Raw genomic sequence first — 9096 nt, 5'->3', positions numbered from 1 at the left:
AACGGCTGAAAAAATAGTTCGTTCATGGTATTTGGCACCGGCAGTGCTTGCTCTGACCTGATACGCACTTGAAAATAGATGAGTGAATTAATTGGGGTGGTGCTTCTGCTACCTGCTTTGCAGGTATTTGATGGGCTTCAACAAACGGCTAACCGAACACAAACAAACACAGAGAGCTAAATCGAGAGAGAGAGAGAGAGAGAGAGAGAGAGAGAGAGAGAGAAATAATTTATTTAATTCTAGTGCAGCAAACAAAAAAAGTCTGGAACAGAGAGCAGAGAGTGCAGGAAGGGTACAAGAGATGCCTTCATCCTCATTATCATCGTTACACTTCTCTCTCTCTCTCTCCCCCCAGTTTGACCATGGTTAAACTAAGTCTGGTTGGAGATTCTCGGAATAATGTTATGGTGGGTTTGGTACGCTTTTAAGCTTTCTATAAATTTGGAGTTTACAAGATTATCCCCCGTCCAAATCAAAGTTTTAAGAATTTTTTTCTTTTTGAAACACTCACTGGCTTGACTCAGCTCTCTCCGGATCGGGTGCAATGTGATTGTACAAAAATTGTTCATTAAGCACCCAATCGCCCTCCATCAAGTCTTGGGTCCCACACCTGACAGTCCCTGTCTCCAAGATGGAGGGTGATCAGGAGTTTAATGCACAAATATTTGTGCAATCATATTGCACCTGATCTTTTCACGTTTGTGCTAACAATGAAACACCGGGGGAACCCTACGTTTCAATTGATGCTGTCTTAACCCCAAACCCAACACCAATCATGAAGCTATCATAAACTGAATCCGTCATTTGATGTCAAATTATCTAGTCAATGCAAGTTAACCCCTTATCGGTTACTCGGCTGCGTTAATTAATCCTTATGCACTCCGTCTATACAATGGAAATGCGACACGACGCGGTGATGCAAGTTATTGCTGTTTTCCTCTTATATCCAGCGAAAAACTTTGTTTTATAGACTAAGCACATATCCTATTGAGTGCACATATATGCAGCAATATAAAAGAGATCAGTCATAGTTTGTCAAGTGGATAAGGCCGCAGATCAGGTGCAATCACATTGCACACCAAAAGTGTGCCGCTGCACCTGATCCCCTCCATCTTGCTGTTGCCCCACCCACCACAGCCAACAGGTTGTATCCCAGAGTTGGAGAGTGGTCATGTGCAGCGGCACACTTTCAGTGTGATGTGATTTCACCTGCCATTCGCTTTTGAAAACATGTCTTGAATCACGCGATTGTGCCATGTGAACATATTTTCTATGTACTTAAAAATCACCAGACCACAATACGCTAAAACTTTTCGCAATTGATCGTGAAAACATGTATTTACATCGAAATGACACTATACAATATGCAATTCCTAGCAAGCAAACTATGCTGAATGCATCTGCATGTTAGATTGACTAGATAAAGCTGGAATGTATGATTTCTAACTAGATGGTATGATACGGTAGACAGGAAAGGACATACACCCCCACTATACATTGGTACGTTCAATTAGGGATGGCAGTGGACCGGGGGACAATGGGGCTTCGCCCTGCCTCTCTCCGTTTGGACCGGGGATGAAGGGCATGAAATGGGGATGGAGGCAGGGATGAAGGTTAAAATCTATCCCCGTGCGGGGATGGACTTATGCTTTTTCCCGCCCTGCCCCGTCCCCAATCCTTTAAGGGATGACTATAGACTAAGGGAAAATGGGCCCCCACCCGGCCTCGCCCCGTTTGGACCGGGGATAGAGGACATGAAACGGGGATGGAGGCAGGGGTAGAGGTTAAAATCCATCCCCGTTGCGGGGATGGAGGTTCGGATTTTGAAACGGGGCAGGGGTGGAGACCTTGTCCCCCGCCCCGGTCCACTGCCATCCCTACATTCAATGTATACTATACATGAACATAACCATTCGTGGGAGACGGGGGGAGGTACGTATGACATAGGGATGGTAGGGGCTGATGACGTGTCATGCAAGGTAGCGTGGTAATGCAAGGACAGCTGGACTTTGTCGTTTGTGGAGGAGAGATGGTGACCGTCAGATGGTCCCCCCCTTCACACCACTAGGTTGTGTCACCATCGATTGGATACTTTGCGTTTGATCGGATCCACTTTTTCCTTATTTTCTTACCTTTTCTTTTTCTTTTTCTTTTTTTAATTTTAGGAAATGATCCTGGAATTCTTAGAGGTCTCCAATGTCAATCCCTCCACCAATCATGAGAGCTAAAGTCCTCAATACATCACCACACCATTAACGTCGTTTCCTCATAGCTAGACGGCGTTTGTCGGTGACCGTTAGCACCGGCGTCGGTTTGGCCGGTGAGCGTAGTCCACCTGCTCCCATGCATGTGATCATCATCATGGTGATCTTTTGTGATTTTATTTCTGTCTTCCAATCATTCTTCCACAGTTGTCTCTCTCTCTCTCTCTCTCTCTCTCTTCTTTTGTGACTCTCTCATGTATAGGGTAAGGGGGCTGTTATGATCCTTGCCAGCCTTTGCTTGGTTAAAGTGCATGGTCATATTGGGTATGAGGGTATCTCTCTGTTGTGTCCTGCATGTAAAGAAGTATGATCAGACCTTTGTTTGATTAGGGTACATGGTCATATTGGACATGTCAAAAAAAACCTTTCCTCCCTTGTGTGCCCTACATTGTCTGTTAGGTAGATGGGGGTGTGATACTTGTCCACAGAGCCCGTTTTGGGCACATGGTCAATTGGGTCTTTCATTTTTCACATCTTGGTTATCCAGAGCAGAGGTGATCTGTCAAATCACTTTAAGAAAGTGATTTATCTTCACTGTCCATTGCTGACCTCATGGTCTTTGTGTACATTGTGGACGGTGAGGATGCCAAATTGATTTGGCAGATCACTTGATCTGCTCTCAAGGACAATCCTTTTTATTGATTTGATTGATTGGTGACAAAACGAGCAACTGTATGTGTCTCACATGTCCAAGCATGTTTCAAAGTGAATTCGCTCCCACATGAGAAGCTGAATGCCAAGTGCAACAATAATAAATATCATGGTCCTACTGATGGGGGGTTGATTATTGGTCTTAGTTTAATATGATATGGATGAGTGAGTTGCATAAAAAAAATAATTTTTTTTTGGGTATTTGTATACTTATGTGACACTAGAAGGTTGGCTGAAGGTGTTCAAGTTGAAGGATGCCCCATGTTTGATACCTAAGATGTCACAACCATTGAAGCAAGGTCAAAGCTAACAAGAAACTATCATTGGCGGAAGTAAGGGAATGCTTATAGAATTTTACACTGGGGGATACTAGGGATGCAAATGGACCAGATTTAGTATGCCACTTTTATGATTTTTGACCTAATCATGATCCAACTTTTCTATGTATTTAACTGATCCAGATCCAATCTGTTTGCATCCCTAGTGGACACTGAAACAGGGCAATGGTCAATGTGGCACCTCTTGACTTATAGTTGGACGTCAAACAGTAGTAGTGATTTCTCCACATATGGAAAAAAAATTAATGACCAGCCATGCAACAATTGTGGTAAGAAAAAAAAAGAATAAATAAATAAATAAAACAAATTTATTCTTTCTTTGTTTGGTAACACAATGTAAAAAAAAGCATTGATAACATGTATAGGGAGCATGGGATTTGAAATTAGGTATGTAATTCTCTTAATGTATTTAACAAACAGGTCAAATTTTTTTGTGCAAGATGTCATACGTACGGGCAACATTGAAAGAACAACACATTAGCAATGACATAGCTATTCCCAAGCAATGTAAACTGACAATTAGTGAGCAGTTCATGAGCTATACAATAAAACATAATCACTCCCAAACAGAAAAAATGGTGGCAAGTTGGTTTAATGAACAAGTGGTTGTCTGGTAACTTTCTGATACATGACTAACCCAAAAGAGGACAGGACAGTTCCTTCTGAAAAGGTGATTTAGGAAACTTCCTGAAAACTGATTCAAGCACCTATTCTGAATTCTTGAAATCTGATGTACTGTATTTTATTGGTTTGCAGTTTGCACATTTAGGTTATATTTAATGTGCTCTGAGTTTTCATCTTTATGTAAAACAGAGTTCTTTTTCTCTTCGTGTCCCTTTCACATAGTTTCAGTAAATGACCATGAAATTTACATGTAAAATATAAGGTCACACGTTAAGGACCACTGTAGTAATTATAACCATAAAAGCGAAGAAAAAAGCTTTCAATTGATTGTGTTAATCAGGTGAAATCTCAAGTCTGAGTGAAAGTAGCCAAATTTCATTAATTTAGAAGGGGACCACTATGTTGAGTTTTTCTGACAAAAAAAACCACAATTTTTTTTTAAGTAAAAGATGTCAGATTCAATTTTCATGAAGGGAGAGTCACGGAACTTTGGTAAGTTCTTTCTATATATGAAAGGTTTTCCATGGGAACTACAAGAAATTCGAGTTTTACTGGCGCACAAAAGCGGCAGCAGTATAAAGTTTTTTTTCTGGCACAGAAATTGGCACCATCAAAGGAAAATATTTTATTGACGCAAAAATTACGGATCCAGTAAAAATAATTTGTGTAATTGGCGCAATGTAACATTGTGCCAACAAAATCATACTTTATGTGGCACAAAAACCGACTGCACCAACAAAAATATATGGATAGGTGGCGCAGTCGGTTCCTGCGCCAGAAAAAATAAAACACGCGGGATTCTTTATTTTTCTCATGAGGTTTTCCACAGTTTCTTCGTGAGGGTTTTCCTGCACCAGATCTCTCTCTCTCCTAATCTCTTCTAGGGTTTTGGTATCTCTCTCTCTCTCTTTGCGTTGAGGGCAGCAAAACCCTCTCGTTCTCAGTGTTGAAGACACCATCTTCTTCTTAGTTGAAGGCACTCTGATATCATGTCACAAAAATGACATGGATCCCAATGCACTTTGAAATGAATACCAAGAACCCAAAAATAATGTATACAAACTAACATAAGAAATAAAAATGAAATACAAGTACTATGAATTAATAATTTCATTAAGAATGAAATTCAAAATACAAACAAGAAATTCAAAATATAAAGAACCTCACTACAAAACACTCAAAGCAGTCAAAAGAGTGTAAATCTACCCATCACTCTCTCAACCTTCACACATACACACACCCACACCCACACATTTATAGAGAAAGATGAGAGAAAGAGGGAATAAAGAGGGCCCGATCTGACGTCTAGAAATCTAACTGTCAAACTAGCCTCCAACGTCTAGAAATCTAGCCGTCTCCAATAGCTAAATAAAGTCAACCTAGGTTGACTAATATATTATATATATATATATATATATATATATATAACTTTTTATACATACTATATATAATATATATAAATATATTATATAAATATAAATATATGTATATATACATATATAATAATGCATTTATCTTAGCAGGTTCCTAATACATGCTCCCCATGAGGAGAGAGAACACTTTTGCATGACCCACTTCTCATGCCTTATAGGTTTTTTTTATAATCTAAGAGAGATTTTTCTCTCTCATTCCCTTTAATGGTCTCTTCTTTAGTTTTGCCATTATCTCCTGCAACAACCTTGGCAAGAATAAGTTTTGAACTGTTTTACGATGTTCTATACCCAACTCACATACCACTTGAATCGGCGAACAACCAAACCCTTGGGACCTTCTTCAACCCCAGGATGTGATGAATCATAAAATGAAGTCCTCTATTTATTTCAAAGGTGATGCCCCACAACGCGACAAAGATTACTAAGTGACATATTTTGGGCTTATCTTTTAAGCCATCATTCGGGTTAGTAGCTATAATGATTCCTACCTATTGGTTGGCCCAAACAAGTTCTTCTGTCCCTTTACTGCCTTAGAAGGCCTTCCATTTTTTCTGTATCGACCAATGATTCTTTGGTCCTAAGAGATAGGAAGGAAGTTGAAACTCAGATGTTGCCTGAAGGTAATCTCGCCTAAAGAGAAAGGACCCTTACTGGACAAGGGAAACTAGTTATAAGGAAGTAGGAAATACATTCCCTTGTCATTTATTGCTCGAACTCATATACGTACTTTGATGCTAACTCGAATGATGTCTCAGGAGAATTCCTTTTTCAAGAACCTCTTGCAAGACTGGATCCTCATTATGAATGTTCCGGCTTGCGTAGGCTACTCAAAAAATTCTTGGTCAGCCATCTCTCTCAAGCACTGATCTGTTTTAAAACAATAATTCCCTTTTTCACCTACTCACATCGAAATTAAATCAATTCTAGCCATAGAAAGCACCAGAGATCCTTTTCAGAGTGCCCAAATTATAGCCCAAATTTGGTTAAGTTGATTATTCATTTTTAGAAGGCTTTCAAGTTGGCGTGGAGCTCCAAGTATTATTTCGAGACGTTCTGTATATAAGACTCTTTACTCGTTAGTGGAACCAACGAGAAGAGCTCAAACCTACTCTATTTCTAAGAAAGATATACCTAAAAAAGGGAAGCACACAAAGCCCTGCTTCTGCTCCCACTCGAGAAATCTAGGTTCCTGCTAGGCATATTGATCTTATGAAAATAAATTATCAATCAGGTAAGCGGTGGGCTAAGTTGATCGAAGATGATGCTACATATCTACGACGACTATATAGCCTATACTGAATTGATGGGGCGTGAGGTAACTGACTGTCAAGTGGTTCTTTTTGTCTTCTCACCTGTATCAAAGGTGGCACTGCAGATGTTGTAGTTGGTCCCATCAAATTTCCTGGAAACAACTGTTACAACTTCCTTGTTGGCTATGAAAGCAAAGAGAAAAGAAGAGAGAAAGAAAGAAAAAGAGAGAGATGGCAAGGAGGAGATAAAAAAAGTTTGATGGTACACTTCCCGAAGCAATGAACCAACACTCCCCCACACGATCTTCAAATACAAGTTACAATCTAAGAGCACCAAGGCTCTGATAGCATGTAATGAAAAAGTAAAAATGATAAAAATGGGTGCTTATAGAGGTGGACACGATCAATGTGCCGGAAGCTATCTCACTGTCCCCATGAAGCCTATTGATGCAGAATCCCTTTCGCCCCACCCTTCGGCGCCAGAAGGCTCCTTCAAACATTTTAAGGTGCATAAATTGTTGTTTTTATTCATTCTAGAATTAAAAAGGGAGATGCTAAAATATAAATTGAGGGTTCTCTACTTCTTCTGCATGTTTTGTCGTCTGCTTCTTCTGCATGCATCAATGAAGATATATATATATGTAGGTGAACTATTACATGGTAAGGATTGCATTTTCACAAATTTTCCATTTATTGATAAATGATGATACTTTGTTTATTTATTTTTCTTTTTTAAGGATTAGCAAATCAAATGTTGTTTATCTTCTAATTGTGGCATTAATGTTTTATGATATGCATTAGTAATATAAGTTCATATCATCAATATCCTTTATCATGTGGCTTACATTGTTTACTCTTGTTATAGGAAGTTGTGTCCTCACATGTTTTCTCTTATTAGATGTTTTTAGCAAATTAATTGAGAAAATAAGAGCTATTTTTTCATGCTCCATTCTCTCACATTTGTTTTGGCTCATGGGAGTTAGGCAAACGTGCCTCAAGTGTGTATAGCTTTATAAATCCTATTTTATTTCCTCCTTGTGATTAGACTAAGCGAACTCTAACTGCACTTGTTAGGACCCATTTTCTTTTTTCTAATTATGTTATTTTTACTTGAAATGTATAAATAAGAAACAAATCTAAAATGTGTATGTATGCAGAGAATCTAAACTGTATTAACATATGAACACCACATGAGCCATCATCTAAATTTTTTAAAAAGAGGCATAAAGATGTATAAATAGTCCCTATGCTTGTAGTTTTCGAATAAAACCTTTTTTAAAGACAAAAATCTAAGCCTCTTGATGTTCTCTATATCATCGTGCCTGTCATAAAAATGTTTGGACCGTGGCCCACCAACTGCAATCGGTAACAATTTAATAAATCAAGAATGACTAGTGGTCAGCATCAACAACATTAATGTTGATGCATATGATATATATATATATATATAATATATATATATATATATATAATACTTTTATATGTTAAGTTTTTTTTTAACTTCTATATTGATTGTTCTTTGTATAATTTGTAAGCTAGTGATCGAAAAAAGGAAGCAACTAGTCACCATGGATGATAAAAGTTGGATTCAAAAGGATAGGTACTTATGCCAACAAATAAGATTTCATTGTTTTGCAATAAAAAAATATAATACATGTTCATACATACAAACAATTTGAATTATGTTTTGCATTTGATAAGAGTGGTGCTAACTATTTGAATGAAGTTAGTAGCTTTAGAAACTTTGCTCGAGCGAACATTGCAGTTAATGAGGAAAAGCTAAGATGTCCGTGCGTGAGATGCAACAATTGCTTATTGCAAACAGTTGGAACTGTTGTTGATCACATGATATATTTTGGTTTTGTTCAAAGCTACACATGGTGGCATTTTCATGGTGAATTGGTGATCCTACTTATAAGAGTGTATGTTGACGCATGTGAAGATAACATAGAAGCTATGGATGAATTGATACATGATTCTCATGGTGATGGAATAGATAAGCCTATTGAAAGTTAGAGATCAGAAGTTAATGCATACTTCAAATTGCAGAGTGATGCTTAATAAGAACTATATCCCAGATGTGCTAGATTTACAAAATTGTCATCCATTGTTTGCCTATTTCATATAAAATGTCTTAATGGTCAGAGTAATAAATCGTTTGATATGTTGCTCGACTTATTGAAAGAGGCATTCCCTGATGGTGTATAATTGCCAAAATCATATCATGACACGAAGACAACAATTGAAAATTTTGTCTTAGTTATGAAAATTTTGATGTATGTCCTCACGATTGCATACTATTTTGGAAAGAATATGCTAAAAAAAGAGGTATGTGATGTTTGTACAACATCAAGATGGAAAGAAGTTGAAGGTTAATCAAATTGTATGTCATCTTTGTCTTGTAAGAAATTCAAAAAAATTCATACAAAACTTTACGTCACTTGATACCAAGATTGAAGAGGTTGTTTATGTCATCTGACATTGCTGCTCAAATATGATGGCACCATGAAGGTCGCACCAAAGATGGTGTTCTAAG

This window comes from Nuphar pumila, chromosome 13 (assembly GCF_984573655.1).
Source record: "Nuphar pumila chromosome 13, dmNupPumi1.hap1.1, whole genome shotgun sequence".
Taxonomy (NCBI): domain Eukaryota; kingdom Viridiplantae; phylum Streptophyta; class Magnoliopsida; order Nymphaeales; family Nymphaeaceae; genus Nuphar; species Nuphar pumila.
The sequence above is the reverse complement of the archived record's forward strand: the minus strand, read 5'-3'. Positions refer to the sequence as shown.